Source organism: Ammospiza caudacuta, chromosome 16 (genome assembly GCF_027887145.1).
Source record: "Ammospiza caudacuta isolate bAmmCau1 chromosome 16, bAmmCau1.pri, whole genome shotgun sequence".
NCBI lineage: Eukaryota > Metazoa > Chordata > Aves > Passeriformes > Passerellidae > Ammospiza > Ammospiza caudacuta.
Window position 1 is genome coordinate 15903819 of NC_080608.1, and position 24239 is coordinate 15928057.

Sequence of the window (24239 nt, forward strand, 5' to 3'; positions counted from 1 at the left end):
TGGGAAGAGATGCTTATTTTGTTGGTTGGAAGGAAAAGTCTGGGAGGCAGCAAATTAAAAGGATATTGAAAGCGTTTGGTGTCTGTCTCTTCCCGAATTTTCCTGAATTGCAGAAAAGTAGGTCTTTGTTGTAGAAGGGAAAAAGCAATGATCATCCAGCTTCTGCTACATTTTACCTGCAGAAATGTCTGAAAGTCAAGTCCCTGCCTTGTTCAGTGCAGGAACCTCCAAAGGCAGAGGTGGAAGAAAAGGACTATTATTATTATTATTATTATTATTATTATTATTATTATTATTATTAATTTATTTTTATTTTTATTTTTATTTTTCTGCATTTTGACCCCATCCCACATTCCAGGCACAGGTCAAGTGCAGCACTTTATCTTCACCCCGGGGAGGAGCCTGAGCTGCTGCCTTTGATCTGTCCCGGGGTGATGAGGCTGATAATGTTTCCATCTGAGAGCACCAAAGTCAGTAAATAGCAAAGCCCAAAATTCCCCTTCTGAGAAGGGTAGGAAACATCCAGGTCCCTGTTGTACGGGATTTTTTTCCCTTAAGAAGCAGCAGTGGGAGCATTAAATATGATTTCCACTTAAAAACTCTCTATCCAAATACTCTTTTAAGCATCATTGTCCTTGATCAAAGAGGATCCAAATGAGCATGGAGAAATCCTTGTTTCCAAATGTTTCCTAGCATTTTCTGCTGGAGTTTCAAGCTCTGGAGTCAGGGTCTGCACAGATTTTTTCACTCCGGAGTTTGACGTGCAGACCTGGACTCCAGAGTGAAAAATGAAATCAGGAGCAAGAGGTGCCTCCAGACTGAATTCCTGATTTCAGGCTCAATTACAACCACAGGGAAATCTATTTAATCCCTGAAGAAGGGGGATGGTTTTCCTTGAGCAGCCTCAGGAGCTGATAATGGACAAACTGTGGCTTCCAGAGCTTCTGCTTGGTGCAATTCCAGGAATAGGAAGAAAGGTGTTTGGAGCAGCTCTTAGATTTTAGATCTCTTCGAGGAGAAAGACACCTTGTCTGCATTTTGAATTTGTGATAGTGGAAGCTCATAGGGATTGATCCATGGAGTTCATGGATAATTGGCCCAACATCTCCAAAAAGCAAGGCAGACCAATAAGACAAAAAATTCCTTCAAGAACACAATCCCAGACAGAAGCAGGAAGACTCACTTCCACTTGGCAAAAGTTTGTTGGAATTAAATTGTTTTTCTATGAAAAGCTGGGCTTATTCTTTGTGAAACTGAGAATCCAGCAGCAGCAGCAGCAGCAGCAGCAGCAGCAGCAGAAGAAGAAGAAGAAGAAGAAGAAGAAGAAGAAGAAGAAGAAGAAGGAAAAAAAGAAACAAAATTGTGGCTGCTACAGCACCTCCTTCACCCTTATGGAGGCACCCAACCCTCCAGAAATCTGCAGAACTGTCTTCAGGCAGGCAAATAAAACCTCCCATCAGCACATTTGCACAAAATGGTGCAAAATGGAACAACAGCAATTTCCTATTGCACAATTCCTTTCTCAGAGCACTCCTTGTTCCCTCCCTCTTCCCCTGCAGTTCTGGACCTGGAGCAGGGGAAGTCTGGACATTTTTACTCTGAGTGTCTCCCTCAGGACTCAGCCTTACAAACATTCTCTGGTCCCATGTAAACAGGAGAATGTGTTGGGCTGTTTGTTTATGCCACACTAATTCACCCTTTGACAGAAACCAGTTCCAAGGGATTTTTTTTCTTCTTTTCCCCCCACTCTCCTTGTCTGGAAATGCAGCATCACCTGCAGGTTTTGCTGCTTTGTGAGATAGCAGAAATAGCAGAATATTGGCCAGTAGATGAGTGGTTTTGATAAGCTTGTGGTGGAGCCTGGACAAAAGGAGACTCAGGGGTGACTTTATCATTCTACAGCTCCTGAAAGGTGGCTGAGCTCAGCTGGTGCTGGGCTCTTTCTCCAGGCAGCACTGACACAAGCAGAGCACACAGCCTCAAGCTGTGCAAAGGAAAATACAGGTTGGATATCAGGAAAAAGTTTTTTACTGAAGGAGTGATAAAGTTCTGGAATGTTCTGCCCAGGGAGGTGGTGGAGTGCCCATCCCTGGGTGTGTTTAACAAAGCCTGGATGTGGCACTGGGTGCCAGGGTTCAGTTGAGGTGTTGGGGCTGGGTTGGACTTGATGATCTTGGAGGTCTTTCCAACCTGGTGATTCTGTGGTGATGGAAAGGAAAAGGGCTATCAGTGTGTGCAACTGCTGCCACAGCAGATGAACCTCTGGCTAAAGAATCAGCTCTCCTTCATCTCCAGAGTGGCTGAATCTCAGAGCTGCTCAGGGTCCTGTATTTATTTACAGTTAACTGATCATTGCTTTTTTATATAAATAATCAATACATCTCTGGCTGGTGCTTTCTTCCCTCTAATTTCCTTCTGCAGGAGAGCTCTGACTGGAAGGATGGTGGCTGAGTGGAAAAGGCAGAATTATGAGGCTCCTCTGAGTCAGCAAAGGCACCTCAGCAGTAAAAATAACGCTGAGAAGCAACAATTTGCTTACGAGGGCATTCCCACCTTCCTCCTGTGCTGACTCGGGAAACCGTGAGAATTCGGAGGGAGGGAAAGCCATGCAAATAAGAAATACCCAGCAGTGGTAATGCATTCATGTTTGGGGAGTATGGGCCATGCCTGGCCCTAAAACTGGGATTCACAAGGGAATGGAGAGACAGAAAACACCTACAGGTCTAAAGAGCTGAGAAATAATCCCTGAGTTACTCAGGGACACCAAAGAAATTTGGATCTGGAACTCTCACGGATTTCAGCATCGTTCTAGCTGCAAGTTAAACTCCTCTCACAACTTTCTCCAGCTGGAATTCAGATATTATGGATGAATAATTCACTTAGAGTTTGTTTTTGTGCAAGGAGTAATGGAGCACTTTTCTGTTCTGATAATTAAAGTACTAAAAGATGTTAGCCAACAATAAAATTGTTCTGTTGTGCCCTAGGAAGGCAGGAAAATTTAATTTATCTGCACCTAGATCTCTATACTGCTCTGTTCCCAATTAAAAATGTATTTTGGGAGAAAAATGTGGGGATTTTTTTCCCCACCACCAGATTATTTCTGATTTTAACCATGCTGTACAATCATTCTGTTTCTTAGTAATTTCTTTTTATTTCTCCAAAGGAAAGTAATGGACAGCTTAAAAACACAGTGAAGCAATGTTTATCCCAAGGGCATCATATGAACATTTCTTGGAGCATTGAGTACTTGCAGTTCTCTGATAAACAGCCTTAGTTTTTCCCTTGGCAGCTAAAAAAAATGGCAATAAAACTCTCGGTGGGCAATTGGTTGATAGGACCCGGAGCTCTTGCATTTGCCAATGGGAGCAGCAGACAAATCTTGGGGGAAAGAGAGATGATTTGTAAAAAGGAGTCAATATTGCTGCTGCAGAAGCAGGAGGGCAATATGGGCTCAGAGGAAAGGTGGGAATTCCTCAGCAGCTCGGAGGGAAAGGGGCTGGAAAAGGCTGATCCAGGGTCATCCTGAGTTGGAAAGCACAAACCTTCTCCTAGCTTTACCCGTGGACTCGAATAAAACCAAGCCAGGTTTTTCCCAGACAATATTTATTTCAGTCTGGAACCTGGAGCAGGACGAGTTCAGGGCACAGAGACAAACCCAGGTCTGTTCCTCACCGGGGTCAGGCTGGAGCCTCTCCCTGCCCCACTGGGCAGATCTGGGTGGGATTTGGGTTCAAGAATCTTCCCCTTCCTCTGATCTCAGGAGACCATGCTCAGGAGCTGCTGTGCAAAATGCCTGGCATTTTTATAATTTAATTTAATTTTACTGAATCCACAAAGAGCTGGGATGAGAGCACAAACTGCCCCAGGTCCAAAGATCCCTGTGGAAATGCTGCTTGGTGGATTTATTTCCCCACCAGCAGATCAGCTCTTCCTCCCTCCCAAACACTTGGGCTTGGTTTAGAAATGAAACTTTTTGTCCGGGTGAACTTTTGTTGCTGCTGTAAATGGGCCTGTCCAGCTTCCCCCAGCAAAGGCACAAGAGTGCTGAGTGATATTTTAATCTGGCCATGCTGTGGAGCAGCCAATGGCTTTTAATTCTGTTTGTCCATGTGCCCTTTCCAGCATGTGCTTCTGTAAACATATTCAGAGCTCATAAAACGTTAATTAGGAATAAAATAAAATAAATAAGGCAATAATCTCAGCCTTCCAGTCCCTTTTGGCCCAGAGGACCTGCTTGCTGTTAACTATTTCCAGGCCGTTAACAAACAAGCAAAAATTTACCAGAACAAGAGTTCTTATTCAAGACCTTTTTTTTTTTTAACGATGCAATGAAAAAAAAAAAAGGAACACAGCCCAGTAAATCATATAATTAACACAAGCTTGGTGCTCGGCGTGTGAAATTAACCCAGGGAATAAACAAGTGGCTGGGTTAATCCCAGCAGCGCTCCCGCCACGCTGTGGGGGCAGGCCCTGAACGCGGCCTGTCCCGGCCTGGGCTGGGTGCTGCCCACTCTGCCCTTCCCAGAGGGATGGACAGGGCTGAGCTGCACATCCTGGGGGATTTTGGGGTCCTGTGTGGGTGTTTTGGTGTGATCATGGCGTTGGGGTGTGGAGCAGGGGGAATTTGTGGGTGAGCGCTGTGGGAAATCCTGCGCGAGGCGATTTCGGTCCTGAGGGGTTTGTGGTAGGGATGGACCCAAAGGAGTGAGAGGAGGACAAAAGAGATCACGGAATAGAATCACACAGTTGTGGAATGGTTTGGGTTGGAAGGGACCTTAAAGTTCTACCCCCTGCCATGGCAGGGACACCTGCCAAATCATCTCAATTGGAGCAATATTGGAGCTGATCTGAGTAGAAATTTTCCAGAGAAAGCTGCTTTGAAGGGTCCCTGTGGAGTTCTGTGGGACTGGAGCCTCAGTGCCTGCTGCCAGCCTCAAGTAATGATGTAAAAGTGCCTGCCCAATACAAAGATTTATCAAATGCTTGGACAGGCTGGGCTGGTGATGGCTCAGCTGAAGTTTAGTGGTTTGCTTTTAAAATAAACCCTGTTAGTCAGGCAAAAGGAGGAAAAGCTGGTCTGTAATTTACCCCACATTAATTGGATTCTAAAGAAAGACTTCTGCCTCAAGCCCAGGTTCCTGATGGGCACCTATCATTAATCTCAGAAAAAGGCAAAACCAAGGAGAGTGAATTGTTCTTTTTATTTCCTGAGAATCACTCTCCATCTTCTGCAAAGGTGCAGAAGCAAACTCTGAGCTACAGAGGCTTGGGTGAAACCACAGCAGCAGAAGCAGAGAAGTGCAAGAACAGCAGAAGGGAAAGTTTATTTTCTCATTACTCACCCTGGTCCTTCTGCATGGACAAATGGCAGCACCAGCAAGTATTCACCAAAAGGCTTCTAAAGGATGACCAAATGTCTGTGATGAAATGTTTAATACAAAGTGGCTGTTAGAAAGAAGGAAGAGAGAGTAGAGAAACCACACATATATACACATAAAATCTATTTCCACACTGAGTCAAGAAATTTAAGACGCCAATATCTTAATGTAGTTATTTGTTCATTCTCTGGCTCAGTTTCTAATATGAGGGATTAAAAATAAAAGAGGTCTTTACAAAGTCCAAAGGGGAAAAGCTGAGATCTGGACTGCATGAGTGCCATCATGTAGAATAAGATCATTAAAACATTTTGCAAACAGGTTCCCTCCCATTTTCAGTGCAAAATTTCAGGCATTGAGAGGGAGAAAACAAACCCACCAAGGGAGCAGCCATTCTGAAAAGAGTTTTCTGCATTGCTGTGGAGCTCAGTGTTGTCCTCAGCATATCCACCACCTTCCTTTACATCCTTTTTGTTGTTCCTTTTCCTCCTGAGCAGCCTGCTAACAGCTTATCTTCAACAGCCTTCTAAAAACAGAGCTCAGGGATGGCCCAGACCCGAGGCAGCAGTCAGCACTTCATCCTCCACGGCCTCTTCAGGCTGGGGCTGCTCAAGGAAAATCCTGGTGGGGCCCAGAGCCTGGGGAGTGCCCTAGGAAGGGTATCAGGTGCCACAGGAAACGGGGAAGAGCTTTGGAGAACAGGGAGGTGTCTGCAAAATGAGAAGTGGTGCCCACTCAGAGGCTGCAGAGCTGCTCCACAGCACACACTTGGGCAGCAGGTGAGTGTCAGACATCAAGGGCCACGAGCTGCCTTGGCTTTTCTTCCCTCCCTGACTTTATATCAGGGAAGGCTGGTTGGAAGGACTGACTGCAGGCAGGAGGAATTCAGGGGGTTAGTGGAAGTTGCTTTCATCAAGTCTTGGTTAAGCCAGGGTGTCAAATCTGAAGTTATTCCACTCCTGAGCTCCACAGACAGCTTTTTTCTCTGCATCCCAACCATCCCAGCCTTTTTGGAGTTCTAGCCTGGTGCTCCCACACAGCTCTGCCTGTCCTGGGAAAGGCCAGGATTAGGGATCACAGCTCATGTCAAAATGGGCTGGAATTCTGGGATCCTCTGAGAAGAAACAAGGCTTAAAAAAACCCTGAACAGATAAAAAGAACACCAAGAAGTTCCATTATGTGATGTAAGTTCAGGCAGATCTGAGCAGTTTTCCAGCTCTTATGATCCTTGTGGGTTTGTAAAACTCCAGCTCCTGGAGCCCTGTGATTATTTGAGAATTACAGCTGGCATTAAAAAGTAACAACAATTAAAAAAAATTCAAAGGGGTTTGAAGATGTAATGCCTGAATAACAAATACTCAGGATTCAGAGAGCAACAAAAATAATCCATATTGAGAATTAAGTCACTTGATTTCCATTTTAGGGACTTGTGCCATTGTTTTTTGTCACATGGGACAAGTATCCCATGAATCTTTTGCTTGTATAACTCCCTTTCTCCTCCCTAAATTCTCAGGCAAAGCCATTATTCCTGACACAGAGAAGGAATACAGTTGATTGAGATGTATAATTCCCAACTTTTTTCTAAAAAGGGGGCAAGGCATGATATTGTACCTTTTAGAAGTACAGCCTGCACTTATTTATAAATTAGAACTAATTACAGGTAACCTGTCCTTGGCAGGAGTAAAAAGAAAAACCCAATTTTCCAACCTTGGCAGATGTTTCAGTGTCTTCCCATTATGATCTCAGTTGGCTTTATCAAGTGATACCACATTATAATTAGCTGAGGTAAATGCTACAATTCAAAGGAGGATGCCCAAGAGCAGGAGCTGGAGCTGCAGAAGCCTCGAGCAAAGAAGCTAATAAATGATCTTATTTCAATTAGGCAATTATGTGTGAAAGAGCTGAGAGAGCTGGACTGGAGACAGCGTTTCTTAGTGGGTTGTTCAACACTCAGGGCTCTTAAGCAAGATGTATCCTAGGAAAAATGAAAGTGTTTTTTTGTTCTAGAAAAAGAATTTTCACTGTATTTGAAACGTGTTTTGAGTCCCGTTTCTCATAAACCACCATAAGTGTGTCTGGATCAACCATGAGAAAAGGTTGCTTAATTTATTCTTACATTTTTACCAAAAAAGAGCTTTCTTAAACTTCTTTTTTTTTAAAGAAGGTCTACATATAAGAAAAAACATCCATATTACATATGGCAATTGCCTCCTGACTCAAGAATATTCAGCCTCCCTGACAAAACAGAGACATCTTTGAGGCTGCTATAAAATCCCAAAAGATGAAATCTTTACTCATTCCCCAGCACGCTTCTGGCCTTTATAGGAATGACTTCTAAGCTTCAGGATTTTAAATGCTTCACCTAAGATTACTATTATCATAAAACAAAGCCAAACAGGCTCTTGGAGAACACTTAAGGGGCTAGAATAAACTCGTTTCTCCCATAAAATACCTGCACAAGTCCCATGTCCACCTGAGTAATTGGAATTTGTGCATCCAGGTGTAGGCTGGGAAAGTTTCAAAAGGAATGGACACTCATTCCTGGCTTTTCACCACACCTTGGTTGGTGTCTTGCACTGATAATATGAGAAATTGCTCAGATGCCACTGAAAATTTCAGATATTTCACTGCCCATGCAGATTTGATGCCTCCCTGCTGACACCCCCAAAAAATATCGGTTCTTGAGTATGGTTCCTCAGAACTATTGCTGGGGTCACTCCAAGATTATGAAAATATCAATTATGATGGTTAGAGAAATGGTAATTAAATATAGTGATGTGTACAGGGCATGGTCTTCATGGGGGAGATTCTCTTAGTGGCTGCAGCCTTTTAAAGGAGACCTTTTGTTATTTTTATGTTGTTATTCTCATTGGTTGAGTGTGTCTGGGGAAGGGAACAGAGCTGGAGAAGGGTCTGGAGCAGCTGAGGGAGCTGGGAAGGGGCTCAGCCTGGAGAAAAGGAGGCTCAGGGGGGCCCTTGTGGCTCTGCACAGCTCCTGACAGGAGGGGACAGCCAGGTGGGCATCCAGGATGAGAGGGAACGGCCTCAGGCTGGGCCAGGGCAGCTCAGGGTGGGCACAGCAGGAATTTCCCCATGGAAAGGGGGCTCAGGGCAGGCTCAGGGTGGGCACAGCAGGAATTTCCCCATGGAAAGGGGGCTCAGGGCAGTCTCAGGGTGAGCACAGCAGGAATTTCCCCATGGAAAGGGTGCTCAGGCACTGGAACTGCCCAGGGAGGGTTGGAGAGCCCATCCCTGCAGGTGGCACTCTGGGCTGGGGACAAGGTGGGGATGTGGCACAGTTGTACTCAATAATCTTGGATGCCTTTTCCAATCCAAATGATCCTGTGATTCAAACCAAATCTTTTCTGGCCAAATAATGCATTTGCTCCTTTTCATCCAAAGGAAAAGCAGGTGGGAACTGCTGAGCACCCTCAGCAAGACCAGCTGGGGCTGTTTGCCACCCCTGGCACAGCCCTTGGGTGTCCTGGTGCCTGGTGGAGGAGATTTGAGAAAAGCAGGGGGGCTGCTGAGGCTGGGCCAAGCCTGGCCCATTTGCACCTCGTTTTTTTGTCCCAAGAAGGCAGAAGGACGCCCAGGTATCAGTTCAGGGCCCACTCCAGGAGCTCTGGGCTGTGCTCTGGAATCCTCTCCTTCACTCTCCCTGCAGTATAAGCAGCAAGTCTGAGTTAAATACCTAAAGAGAGATGGCAAAAACCACTCCCCCTGCATCTCCTTTCAATGCCCCTGAGCCAAAACGTTCCCTGAGATTTAATCTAAACTGAAATAAAGCCCGACTGTGCGATGCTATAAAACAAACGTGGCAGCTCTTTGACAAGACTAACAATAGGTCAGGCCTGTTTGTAGAGAGGGAATGCTAACATTAGCTTGGGCCTGCAATAAACTTCTTTATAAACAGCTACTTTTCCAAACTGATTGTGTTTGAAATGCTGCAAGTTCACTTGACCTCCATCCTCTTTGGGGTTAAGTACATCCTTGGGCTAGAGTTTAACACAGCACTTTGGGAATGTAAAGACTTAGGGTGCCTTTGGCCTTTCTGCCAGCCCCATAATCTGCTTACAAGCTCGTCCTGAACTCTGACCCTTTGGAAAAACGTTTGCTCCACTTCAGCAGGGACAATCTGGCTCTGTCCTGGGAGAGCCAGAGACACAGGAGAACGTGCTGACTTTGGGAATTTAAGGAGACAGAGAAGGGCAGCAAGGTTTTGCCTGGCTGCAGAAGCTCTGATTCCCCCTACTACACAAGAAATGTTATCAGTGACCCACAAACCCTACAAAAGGTGGTCAGTGGTTCTGCTCCAGCAGGACACAGAGGGCCAAGCTCAGTCCCCTGCTCTGATGGGAACCAAAAGCTCACAGAGCAGCCCTAGATAAGGCTGTACTTCCCAGCAGACAACACAGCTCATCTCCCTCACCCCTGCCTTTCATACCAGTATTTATCTTCTTCTCCACCTGCCTGTACCTGGTATGGCCCAGGAAATGCTCCTCAGGTTTCTCTGCACTGCAGACAGAGGTGGTTTTGTGGGAAATGGAAAACTTCTCTCTGCTTTTGTCTCCACACAGCAATGGTGTTGGTCATCTCTCCCCTCTCACACATCCATCCATCCATCCATCCATCCATCCATCCATCCATCCATCCATCCACACCAAGAGCTCATGCCATGGGCTGGAGCTGTGAGCAGCTCCATTTTGCAAGGGAATGGGTTTCACTGCTGGGCTAGATGGTCCTTATGAATGCTCTCCTATGACCTGGAGAAGAATTAACAAGGATTTCTGAGAGGATGGAGTTACTGTTTATTTTCCACAGGTTTTTTTGTTGCCAGGGATTCCCACCCTGTTTTCTCGAGCAACAACTTCATTTCAACTTGTTACTTGCAATAGACATCCTGAGGCCCTGAGGTTGCCCAGAGTGTTCCCAACTCACACACACTTTTATATCCAAATACCACCAGAATGACAAAAGCCAGAGAGCATTCCTGAGACAGCTTTTGTGCCATGACTACAGCCTGTGCTCAAGAACGTCAGAAATCCGAGCGTGGGGCCTGCTGCCTCCTCCATCTGAGCTGCCTCCTGTGCAGAGCATGTCATCTTCACCACGAGTGATGTGCTTGAAGAGAGAAAAGTGTAAAATAACTTCATAATCACTGATATTTATTTTTATTTCTGCAGAGCTTGGGAGCACTGATCATGGACACTTATTCCACAGAGGGCCTTTGCCCACAAGGCTTTAGAGGCTGAGTTGTCCCATTCCATTACTAAAATCCCTCTTGACCTCTGGGCTGAAGAATTTGATACAGATTCTTTTGGGAGATTAAAATTTGGAAAGCCACAGCCCTGTTGTTACAGCTGGAGTTAGCTACAGCTCCACTTCAGACCACTTTTGTTTTCCATAGCATTTGATTTCTCTCCCCTCCTTTCTGTCTATGGCAGCCAGGGCAGAGCTCCCAGAGGGCAAACACTGCCTGGATGGAGCTCACTGGGGAAAGCAATGATCAAAACCCCAGAGGATTTCCCCACACAATATTTCAACCACTGACAAGTGCACTTCTTATTGCAGTTTTTCTCTGCGTGATTTTGGGCAGATTTTGGGCTCTCTTTGTCTTCCCTGTGAGGACAATTGCTCAGTGATCTCTCCCTGGCCTAATCTTGATTTTTTTATTACATTTTTCCTCCCCTGCCCTACTCAGGAGGGGAGAGTCAGAGCAGCTTTGGTGAACATTGGCATCCAGACAGGGTCATGCATCACATTCCCACTTCTTCCTAAATCAACAAACATTATTTTTGACACATCCTTTAGGAAAGCTCCACATTATGTGGCCTCTGTGGATGGAAATAGATCTGTGATGGTGCTACTGGGAAATTCACACTGGGAGCACTGGGACCTCTGAGATGTCCAACCCAACATTCCTGACAGGTGAATCCTTGCACAGATATTGATGTGAAAGCTAAAAATATTTGACATGGTCTGCATCAAAACCCATCCAATTCCATCTACCCTGCTCTTAGTCTGTGGACAATCTGGAATACTGGGAACAGGAGCAATATTCATAGAAGTTCCCAGACTTCCCAGACATAGAGTTCTGTATTCTCTGGTTGCAGTATAGACCTGTTCAGTAGACAAAAAATTAGCATTTAAATCCAAGACAAAATCACTTCCAGATGGTAAAAATTGATATACCACCTATAAATTAGCTGCCAAGTCCATCCAAGGTTTTGCATCCCTCTCTAAGTGTCTCTGACAAGACAATATCTACAATAAAGTAAAATAAATGCATTCCATAAGCTGCCGACACCTCCCTGTTTTATAGGAGATAGCCTCCAGGAGCTTGGGTGTGCCCAGGAAAAATAAAGAGAGAAAAATCATTCATTACTCCATATCAAAAGAGTGTAGAGCAGCCTTTTTTTTTCCTCAGGATGGCAGACACACATATAATGTATAATAATTCCTATTTATTCTTCTCCAATGGCAGAACAATTCCATCTCATTGGTATCACAAAAGGCAGCAGTGGTACCATTCCAAGCCTCAGCTTCTCATTTATCTCATTTGGTGGCTGGTGAAGACAATTTCGAGGCAAAGCTGTGCTGGCCAAACTCAGCAGAGACAACTTTCCACCAGGACCCAAAGGCTAAATATTTCCACTGATTTCCACAAGAAACAGCTCTTTATGAGGCCCAGACCATTCACTTTGCGAGAGCAATGGTGGAAACATTTTTAGTTGCTCAGGATCTCTGCCAGCAGCCCGTGATGGACAGGTCCCAGCAGTGTCTATGGTCTGACTTGGCTTCCTTTGGCTGCCACCAACCCATTTTCATTTGTCTTCATTTGGGTTTGGCTACAGTGCAAAATTCTACATCTTTTCCAAACCTCCTGCATCTCACAAAATAAGCAGACGTTTTCCTCAAATAGACTCTTGTACAAGGAGAAATGTCAGTATGGTTTTAGAAATGACCCATTAATGTCTTTTCAAGTAAAATCCTCACATTCTTTTCAATTACACTCCCAATCCGTCTCATTTGTTTCTTGCAAAACTTTCTATGAGCTGCTGCTGAGTGAAGAATATCTGGGCAGTACACCCTGAGAACCTTCTATGGCTGCTTGAGTAGAGTTCATGCTCTACTGCAGTTTAATTTTGAGATTTCTTTTTCCATTTTCTCTCTACCGCTGCTTGATCAGAAATAACTTCATTTTTCATCATGAACAACAACTACCCAACAGCAGAAATATGCATTAGATATAATAGTGGTAGAATAACAGTGGAAATATATGTTAGCTATAATACTAGAAGCAAACAAATGGAGAAATATCCCTGCCTGCAAGATTTAAGCAATTCTGGGTACTGAAAACATTTGTAAAAAAATCAAGATCTAAGAAACGTTAGTTCATAATCACCAAGGCAGGACTAACAAGGAAGCTGTGTGATATGAACTGGTGAGAAATGCTTTGCTGGACCTGAAGTCACAGCACAGAAGTCACATCAAAACTACAGAAATCTCCACTCCTAGTTCGTAGTGACTATTTTGATGTAAGTTCAGTTTTCCCTTTTTTTTGCAGCCATTTTTGTGAAACACAAGCCACCGTGAGAAGGATTTTCTCTTGCCAAACCCCAAATCACCCCACAGCGACTACACCACACCACATAAGATCCCCCATCCCATTCCCAAGGCTGGCTGCAGGGCCATGGTGTCTCCTGCCTGGTAAAAATCTAAAGTACTGAAACAATTTGGAATATCTCAGATGTAGCTGCTCAATTAATCTTCCCAGATTGTCAAACCAGCCCGTGGCAGAACATCTTTGGCACCAAATTTGTCGAAGTGACAGGGCTTTGTTTCCAAGAGTCAGGAAGGAGAACACGTTAGCAACAACAAAAGGTGAAATATCAAAGGTTCTCTCGAGTTAGCAGCTTTAAAGCTTTCTCATAAAACCATCCTGTGACCCTCCAGACAAAATGGTGATGTTTCAATCATGTCATTACCTGAGGCAGATTACAATTTTTTTAATTATTCTTCCCCTCTGCTTTCAAAAGGTTTGTTTTCAAGTGGGAGGAGAAGAGGCTGAATAGTGGAAAGGGCGTGTGCAGCTGTAGCATGAAAAGTACATTTCAATACACACAAATACACCCAAAAGCTTTCTAAATGTTGCAACATCCCAGACACTGCTGCTCCCGAGCAGAGCATGAAAGAAGAACAACCCTAAATCAGATAAACCCCACAGTAAATCAGGTTCAGGGGAGATGAGAGGGGAACAGACTGCTTTAGTCAAGTGCTGGGAGTGGGGTGGGAACCAGTTTTCCTGTTCCCTGCAGGCACAGAGCTGTCCCTGGAGGGCCCTGCTGGATCTCACCCTGGGTGGGAAGGGGAGACACATCCAATGCCTCCTGTCTGAGCCTTGTTTTCTCCCATTTGTGGTGAAGCTAATTCCTAACAGCAAGAATTATTCCTGGTCAGACAGGCTGTCCATTTCCATGGAAGTTTTGGGTTCAGGAAACTGGCAGTTTCTCATGAAAAGCACCCCTAAAATCCCCAAGTCAACAAACCTCCAACATAAGCCAGGAAACATTTCTTTTTCTTCTCTCTCTGGCATTGTGATCTCCAGCGAGTTCATTTAATTGTCCTTGGGTTTCCCCAGTGATAAAAAACAAGTAATAACAACAATAACATTCACTTACTTCTTTGAGGTCCTGAAGAAAATTCACTCTGAAAATTAACATAATTTTCCTGACATTTTCTGCTGTTTAGGTTGGGTTTTTCCTTGCAGAAAGGTTAACTGGGGCTGCAAGCACAAGCTCTGACCCAAACTCAGCAAACAAGCTGTACCAGGAGAGGGTCAGGCTGGACATCAGGAAGAATTTCTTCATGGAAAGGGATGTTAAACATTGGAAGGGGCTGCCCAGGAGTCTGGAGGAATCTGGAGGTGCCCAAGGAAGGCCTGGGTGTGGCACTCTGGGCTGGTGACAAGGTGGGGATCAGCTGGATTTGATGGGCTTGGAGGCCTTTTCCAACCTTAGGGATTCTGGGATCATAACTGGCTGATGAATAAAGCCTTGCCCACATCCCAGGGCACTGCTGGGCTCTGGCAGATGCCCAGCACACAGTGAGGAGCACACAGTTCCCTTTCAGAGCTTCTCACAGCCCTTCTGCCCCCAAAATGAGGGGGTTACAAAACCTCTCAGTGGGGGGACACCAGGGGCTTTGTCATATCAGGTATTTCCTTATAAAAAGAGCAGAGTGCCCTTTTTATTAAAGTGGAAAAACCATCTTTAAAGCCTCAGCCACGAGGGATGCTGCTGCTCTGCATCACTGCACAGCTGGAAGTGCCACCGAGGCTGGGCTGTGCTCACACAGGGACTGCAGGAGGAATTATCTACCAGGAGCACACAGCCACGAGCTTTAATAGCTCCCAGCTGTTCTCCGAGGGGCAGAAATTACTTTATTCCCAGTTTATTGAAGTATAACAGAGGCCTAAATCCTCAAAGGTATTAGGAGTTAAGGCAGGTTGAACTCGGCTGCAGTCGGGCACGCACACACTGGGGAGCCAAGCAGCACACAGGCACTCAGGGGAAAAATACAACGCCAATTTTAGCCCTGGTTTTGCCTCTCTTGAGCATATCTTCTGCCTAGCTAGTGCTTGCTCCTGGGCTTAGGGCTAGGGAACTCCTGAGCCAGCATTCCACAGGAAAATGAATTTATATTTCTGTACAGAAGGTAGAGGAACAATAAGGGAATTCTGCTTTTTGTCACGTTTTGAGTTAGCTCTTGAAAGTGTCCTTGCTTTGGGTTATCACTGGGGAGGTTCAGAAGAACAGGGAGGAAAAACATCAGAGCAAAGAGCTGAGAGCTGATTCCTGGGCAAGGTGAGCTGTAAGTTTGGGTCAGGAGTGATGCCTTAAAGGCACAAAGTGAAGGCAAAGGGTGTTGGAGCAGCCAAGGAGGTGCAATCCTGTACCCCTGGGCATGTCCTGTGCCCAGAGAGGGACCTGGGCATCCCTGGCCATCAGAAAGGGGACAGGGGGGCCTGGTTTACCAAAATATCAGCAGCAGATTAAGGGGAAAAGAGGGACTTATCTGGGGGAAAACTGCACCTCAGAGGCTGTGATGCCTCTGAGGAGCAGTAAATGTTTACAAGTCTGAGATGCCCTCAGGATGCAGAGGACCTCTTGAGCCAGATGGGAGAGAGGAGCTGGGTGCACAGTGGTTTGTCCATCTTTATCTTCTGACAGTCTGTGCTGTGCCCTTCTCAATCCAGGAAGGAAAAAGGATCCAAGGAATCTTCTTCTCAGGATGGTTCTGTTTGAAGTTCAATTGGATTTTTTTTTTTTCTCTTCTCTTCTTTCTTTCTTCTTTTTTTCATTTCTTTTTTCTTTTCCCTCTTGGCGTGTGACTTTTTCATGTTGAACTAAGGGGGTCTAATGAATGGAAAACTGAAATTGGAGGATTTTCATTATTTAAGGAAATTAACCCCATTTAAAGGAAATGAGTGTTCAGAGGCAGAAAGGAAAGTCATAATTTAAATTATATCAGAAGCTGGTTTTCCTTATGTAACATATTATTAAACAGTGGGGAAAAGCTTTCACTAGGCAGCCTCAGGGAGCACTCAGCAACTATAAAAAAGGTTCACATGCATGGCTCTAATATATTAATAAATTATGCTAATTACAAGCAAGGGATTAGAGAAGGGGAAATCAAATAATGGTGCAGTAACTGTGCCCCTTTCAACTTAATTTGCAACATTGCCTGTCTGGGCTCCTCATGGAGTTATGGGGTTTGTTTGTTCCTTTCAAAGACTCTGAACTCCTCTTTGGTCTGTGGGAAGAGCGGTGGTGTCACCCTCCAGAGATTGGGGGTGAAAAAATGCAGTGGGAGAGGAGCAAAAGTGAGAATGGGCCCTGTCCCTGAGGAGATTCCAGGGGTTGGGATGACCCAGCACAGATCCTGCTGCTTTTGTGCAGTGCCAGACTGGAAACTTGGTGAAAAACACTGGAAAATGGAATGGACTGGGTCAGGTTCCTGCCTTAGAGGAGCTTTTGGAAGTCCTGAATCTTCTTTGAGCTGCTGGAGGAGAGTGTGTGCCCTCAGCTGCCAGCCCTGCCGTGGTAACATTTGATTTCTCCCTTTGCTTCACAGCAAGAAATTCCCACATTTCACCTGAATGGTTCTTCTCCCCAAGAAGCAACATTTCTCTTATTATTTGGAACTGGAGCCATTCCTTGCCTGGGAGCTGCTTTATCTCATTGGGAGAAACCTTTTGAGTGGCTTCTCACTGAGTTTTGGATCACTGATGTCAGTGGACATTTTTTGATGGACACCTTCCCCTGCTGATGGAGTTTTCCCCCTTTTTTTATCCTTCATATGAACCTTTCAAGTGGTTTGACAACTCTGTTCACCTTTTCCTTCATGATTTGCTGAAATTTATGACAGGAGGAATTGGAACAAATTAGAACAAATAAAAGAAAGTAAACTGTGTTTTATTTGTATTTTTGTTGTTAATCCGGGATGCAGAATCCCACTGTCCATCACATGCTGGCTTCAGCTGGATGTCCTTCAGAGAAGGGTGGAGGTCAGAAGGAGAAAAAGCTGAGTGTGCTAAGGAGAGATGACATTGGTTCAGAGATGGCAAAAGCTCTGTTTCTGCAGTGTGCAAAGTGTGCAAAAAGCAGCTCAGATCTTACTGGGAAGAGCTAATGGAAATAGACACAAATGAACATTCACAAGCCCCAATTTTCTCATTAAAAAATACAGAGACTTGAAAAAAATAGACCTAACCCGACTGTGTTTACTGCCTTTAATAAGACACTGCCTTTTACCCGTAGGAGAAGGACAAGTATTCATTTTCATAAATTCCTTTTTAATGGTTTTTTCCTTCTTTTTCCTCTTTCTTTTTTTTTTTTTTTTTTTCATTCGCTTTTTCTCTTCTTCTCTCTCTTTTTCCCCTCCATCAGCAAGGGGGGTGGTGAAAGAAAACAGAGACAAGCCAGATGCCTTTCAGTGCTTTGATCAGTTCCTCTGCAGACAGCCAGGCTGCCTCCTAGCACCTCTTTAACTACAGCTTGCCAGTAAGAAAATGAGCTGTTTTAACTCTGCAATTACAGCGCCTGCTGAATGCCTGTCATCACAGCAATAGGAACCTGATCTGAACTGTATATCCACTGGAGAGAGAATTACAGCAACCAGGGCAGAAAGTTAAATACCCCCTGTGGCGCTGAGACTCATATAAACGAAAAAAGTCCCCATCCCAGGCCTTCACTGCTGGTGTAAATACATAAAACACTGACAATCCCACTCAGGGCTGCTCAGGAGAGGCAGAGAACGGGGAGCTCTAGGGTGATGCCATCCTGGTTTTTACAGATGTTCTTGGCAATGATGGCTGTGAATGGCTGGGGAGGAAAGGCAAGGCATAAACGGGGTAAAAAATCAATGTAATGAGCAAAGACGTATGTGCTGTGGGTGCTGCTCTATTCGTGGCACAAACAGGAATACATCTGTGGAGCCAGGAGGCAATTTGCCTGTCAACACCACCTCTGCCTTGCTCTGCTATCAGCGCACAAACGCGGCTGGGTGGGTGAAATGGGCTCTGTCCCTTTTTCCGTGGGCGAGGCGTGAAAATTCGGGTGGCTCCCCAAACCTGCGGCCATCAATGGGGCTGAAGGGCTGTGATTTCCTCCTCCCTGCAGGCTCGGCTTTAATCCCCACATCGGCCTCCCCCGAGGCACACAGCGACTTGTTTGAACCCCTGAGAATATTGGATAATCCTATTGTGTGCATTCATTTTCGAGCCACCCTCTCTTAAATTATACAAATCCGAAAAAATCACCGCCTATTTGCATTCATGGGCATTTAATGCGCTGGCATTTCTTTGGGAAATATGCAAACCAATTGCAATTTGGGGCTGATCCAATGCATATTCAATCAGGCAGCCCTGAACTAGACCTTTGCAAGATTTAATTTTTGCCGCTTGTTTCATTTACTGTTTGTTTAATTTACCTGGAAAATAAGTGGGTAGCAGGCACTTCTTCAAGGCTTCTTCCATCACAACAAATGATCTGCCCATCAAGAGAATCTGAGGTTAGAATTATACAGCTTTAACTCACTTGAATATGTGGGAAAAGATGGATTATAAGTAGACAACTCGAGCCAGAATGTTATTAATTGGTTAATGGCTGTTTTATAGAAGTATTTTCCCATGGATCACAGCCTGTTAGAGGAATAAAATTAGGTAACTACTCCTCTAGTGCACAGGATAAAGGCCTAAGAATTCAATCTTACAGGCTTTGCTTCTAATTCTTTCAACATGTATTTTTATTGGGGTGATTTTAATACCTGCATGCTCAGCTTTCTATTCTGAGACGCGTGTTCCCATCCTCGGTTATCTCTGGGCTGAGTTAGGAGCACTAATTGCCTGCTGTTCTGTTTACAAACATCAGGCCTATGTTTTCACACTGAAATGGCAGCACACAAGTGCCTTGCTCAGCTCCTGGCCACTGCCAGGGGAGCCTTTGAGCCACCCTCCGAGGGGTCCCGAGATCCAAAAACCAACAGGATTTTGGAGATTGCTGCTGGGGGCCTCTGGTTTATTTGCTTTGGGTGAAGCAGAAATCCCTTTATTAGACCCTCCAGGCCAAACTAGCTGGAGGAATGGTCAGTGCCAGCCCATGGGCTCCTTGGCACTCACTCTGGGGCCCCTCTGGCTCCATCTTGGGGTCCAGATGCATCCTAGAACAGCCTTTGCGCACTGCTGTACCAACCTGCAGTGAGAAAAACCCCTAAGGAGCCTCATTTTTTTACTGATTCCCTGTCCCAGCTTTCTCAGTGTGGCTGGCCTCATGAAAAGCCACATCCTCAATCCAAGTTCCCAAGGGGTGGCACTGAGGCTACTCAATCCCATCCGTGGTTCAGTTCACACCTTCAGCTACTTAAATCCACTCTGATTTCACCTTGTGCTGACAAGGACCAGTGCAAAGCCACTTTTCTCAGGGTTTCACCCCACCTCAGGCTGCTCTTGGACCCCACACAGAACCCCTCTGTGGGTTGGGGGCTTCCAGCACTTGTTGGATTGCTTGATGCTGTCTGATCGAGAGGGATGAGCAGCTTTTCTGAGCTGTTCTCTGCTGCCAGGATGTCAAGGTCTTGCTGGGTCTAGGATCTTCAAAGAGATACGAGCAGTTGTAGGTTGCTATAAAGTTGTTTATTGCATGAATACATCAGTCTCAAAGGCAAAGAGTTCAAATGTTAAAGTCCACGTTAAAAGCTCTCTAGTATAAAATTCCGAGCTGCAGCAGCAGCTGCTATCTGGCAAAGAGTCTCTGGTATGGAGTCCAAGGTTCTGAGCAGGAGCAGCAGCAGCAGCTTCTTTCTTCTTGATCTTCTTGTTGTTCTTCTTGTTGTCTTCTTCTTGCTGTGGTGGTGTTGATGGTCGTGGTTGTGGTGGTTCTTGATGATGCTCACTGCCCTTTACAGGGCATTTTATTCATAAAACATCCAACCAGCTAAAAACACGATTCTAAAACATTCTTTCTAAACCAATCTGAACTTGATTGTGATGTGTGAAAGCTGTATGAAAGTAGTGTCTGTTCTTACCTAAAAAACTACATCTATAACTATATAATATAATCTATTTATGCAAATATACTATCTGTTTTCTTGCTTAAATTTTACATGTGTAAGTTTATCTATTTACATAAATAGTTCTATCTATTTACACATGTAGTTTTATCTGAATAACGTAGTTTTATGTGAATAATTCTATCTATTTTAGTGGCAAGGTTCTGCTATGTTTCTGTTATGTCTAGGGCTAAGTTGCCGAACTTTAAACTAGCCCTTAGGGCTTTTGCTAGCTAGCGCAATTTCTTAAGGCACTTAGAATATATTTCTACTTACTTAAAACCTAAAACATAAGCTTAAACTTACTTAAAACTTAAACCTACACTTCTACTTCATATCTATGTGGCTTAATATATCTTAATTTCTCTAAAGGCTTTAATTCAACCCCTGCATTTCTTTCTTTCTCTGAAGGGTTCAGAGAGACTTCTGCTGCATACACTCCGCACCAGGATGGCTCTCCTCCCTTACCTGCGGGTATCCCTGGCACTGGGGCGTGCTGAGAACAAGCCCAAGGGAAGCCAGCGTTTCTTGCTGCAGACTCAAGCTCCCTCTGCTGAGGAAAATCAGGATTTAATCAGCAGTGGTTGAGCCGCACTTGACTGGTTTCGGTGTCAGATTAAAGCCCTTAATGATCCTCACGGCACAGGAGGAAGGAGAGATTCCCTTGTAAAAATCCAGCTCAGTTAAATCTCTGCGCGGCCTCACAGTCTGGCTGCTGTGGGATGTGGGGTTTGGGGCTATTGCTGGAGAACACCACAAGCCCTTTTCTGTATCATTCTAATGACAAGGGACTGTGCTCATCATCTGCAAAATCACCCATTCAACAGGACCAGTGGCAAGTCACACACGGATTGCTATCATATGGGATAATGCACAGCCTAAATATTTACAAGGTTCTGCTCTCTTTCAAGAAACCACATGTATTTACAGACCTTACTGAAGGCAAAATTCAGCCAATAATATCTCATCCTTATATTAGACCATTAAATTGCTGTGGCTGAAGCTGTTTCCTTGCTGAGTTGATGGGTCCTGATGTATTTATCCTGTTTAATTTGTCTGCTGTGGAGTGTAGAAATGTGATGCAGAGATTTATTCTTTCAGACTGTGGGTTATTGTGGACATCTCAGGCAGATTTCATTTATTCTCAGTGTCAGAAAGTGAGACACCAAAAGCTGAACAGTTCTCTCTTTGCAGAGAGAGATCTTCACAAAAGAAACTCTGTTGAATATTGCAAAAATGCCTTTTATTTGTTATTAAGAGGATATAGAAGCAGACACAATTGATCAGGCAGTTTAAATATTAGCCTGCTTGGGAATTTGAAATAGATCAGAGCAGCTGCTTGTATTATATGATGTTCTTGCCTGAAAGTAAATGTTTTCCTGAGAAAGGAATATCAAAGATGTCTATAAAGGCACTGGAGACACTCCTGACTCTCCTGTAATTTTCAGCACCCTTTGGATAATTATTTATGATGTTTGACTTTGGGTTTAAGTTCTTCAGAGGGATCAGACCTGCAAAAAGATGGAACCTGAAAACAGATGCTTGCACTTCTGTTTTCATTCTGTGCTGGTTTTTGGTGAATAATGGATTAGAGAATAGGAAATGTTATTTCACTGATTGTACTTTAATTGTAGCCAGGATGGTTTGGATGGTGGCAACAAGGCTCTGAGAATGACAGAGTTTTCATTATTGTAACCAGTACAGAAATTATATTTTTCTGATTGATGCCTGCTTTTGCTGTATAATTTGCACTTTACATCTTCAGGGCATGATTTCCCCTGCCTGCATGATATGTGAAAATAAAGGAGCACCTCCAGTGCCAGGGGGACACATCAGTGTGCTGTGGGTGGGAATGGAAAGAGAAACACCTCTCAGAAATAACTCAGCAGAGAAGAAAATTCTCCATGCACTGACTCCAAACCCACACTTTGTACCTCTCTTTCAGCATCAAGTTCTTTTTGCACTCCAGATTTGCTTTGAAAATAAATTAATATTCCAGATTAACTTGGGTGTAAGACACAATGAGATATTTCCATTGATTGCAAAAGGCTGGCATCAGGTCTCAATTAAACCCCCCAAAATCAGATGCTGCTGTCTCACGGCACATAACCTGTTCTGAATCTAGTCCCTGTGTGTGTCAGATTAATTTTTTTTTCTAGCAGGGGTGCCTGTGGGGAAACCCAAGTCATGTGCTCAAGAAGGAGAAGCCTTAAAAATCTCCCACCTGCTGTTGGCCTATTTCTTAACTCCACGAGTTTCTCCTTTCTTAAGAGCATCAAAAGCCTCTGGATGTAATTAAACCCTGTGTTTCAGTTATGTTCATCCAGTCCCACATCACAAACAATATGAAGGGATTAAGGAATCACAGAGCAACAATAAATCCACCCTTGCTCAGCAAGGAGTTTACCAGATGGGGCAACTTTCCTTGCAGTGTTGGACAAATTGTTCTGATTGAGTAGAAAAACCACAAGTGTCTGCACGGGGGCCACAGAAAATTGAATTAGGTTAAAAGGATCAGATGAACATTTTATTTTCCCCTGGATCTACCAGGTCCATGTCATTTTTGTGTGAGGCAATCATAGATCATCAGTGGTGAGAATGACCTGGAATTCTGACTGCACATTGGCCAGTGGAGACTTTTCTTTTGGATCTTGGGTAACTTAACTTCATTCAAGACCACCAAAATTGTGAGCATCCAAAGGGACAAAGGTCATTTACTTGAACGGAGAAGAGGTCAAAAATAATCTTGAATTTTTACAGAAATCAGAGACATAAGGGAAACACTTTCGGACTTGTCTGACCAAACCATTTTGTAGCTGTTCACAGTTGAAGCCCAACAAATCCAGCTGAAAAACAGCCCAAAATCTCCAGTCATACCCTTACCTAGAGGTGTGAAGACCTAAAGCCAGGAGAAGGGTGTATTTCAGAAAGGTAGGATTGCTCTTTCTAGTCCAGCTCCACACTCTGGGCCAGACAGAGGCTCCTCAGGGTGCAATCTTCTACTTTATATTGAGCCAGACCAAGAGTTCAGATGAGAAAACCAAGAAAGTCCCCTCTTACCTCAAAAATCTATATATTTATTATTAATTTCAATTAATTGCTCTAATTGTGGGTGCAGGGTTTTACAAATTCATCAAGTGAGGGATAACTTTGTTTCAGTGCAGCCCTGGGTCTGGGTTACAGATGACAAGCAATGCTCACTTCAGCTGAGGAGTCAAAAAAGCTGAGAAAATTTGGATTTCTGGGGAAATGGAGATGCCCTGAGCCTGGAATGTGGAGGTGGGCCAGTCAATACTGAATTCTTTTTGGGTTCATCAAGGCTGGGGGCCCCAGGGCCAGGCCAGTGGATGTGTGATATCTCCTGTGCTCACACCATCCCTCAGCAGGAGTGAACAGCCAGGGAGAGCTCCAAGGTGCAATTTTAGAGGCAGAGGATTGAACACCCATACCTGCTGAGAGAGAAACCATGGGCTGTGATTGACACCTGCAAACAGCATGGTTTGAAATCAAACACCTTTTGGAACACCACATTCTCGTGACATTTAATATAACAATATTTCACTTTGCTCATGGTCTCACTTTCATCTTGAACAACTCTCTTTCCCCTGCCCCCAAATGGAGCTCATACAGAATAATTTAAAGACTATGTTTGCTGGGAGAATACTTTGTTGGTTTTCATTGAACAACAACAACAAAAAAATGCTCTGCAATGTACCATCTGTAGTTATGTGGAAGGATCTCAAATCTTATATGATATGAATATGCCATTATTCCCCTCATGTGTCCCCTCTCCTGCATCTGCTCCCCTTTGCTGTGTTTTTCTGAGCTGTTTTGCAGAGCATTTCTCCCTGCTGTCTTGCAAACCATGCTGCTCTTGTGGCTGTCAGCAGCTGAACTCATCATCTGGCAGAGCAGAAGGACCTGGCAAAGCTGTGAGATCTCCTCATCCAGCTGCTGCCAAACATTGTCAAAGGACTCAGAGTTGGGGGCACCACCCTTGGCTGACCCAGAGCATCTCCCCAGACTCAGAAACAAATTCACACAGATCATGATCAATTGCCTTGATCATGGAATAATTTCCTTTCTTCATATGCTCTGCAGTGCTTTCATTTTATAGATTATTTCCTTCCCAGCAACTTTGCAATGGCTCAGTCTTCTTCTAGAAATAGTTCTAGAAATAGGGGGGGTTTTGGTCCATAATCTGTGATGGTTTCCTTTAAAGGAACCCCCACCACAGAGTGGTCAGAAAAC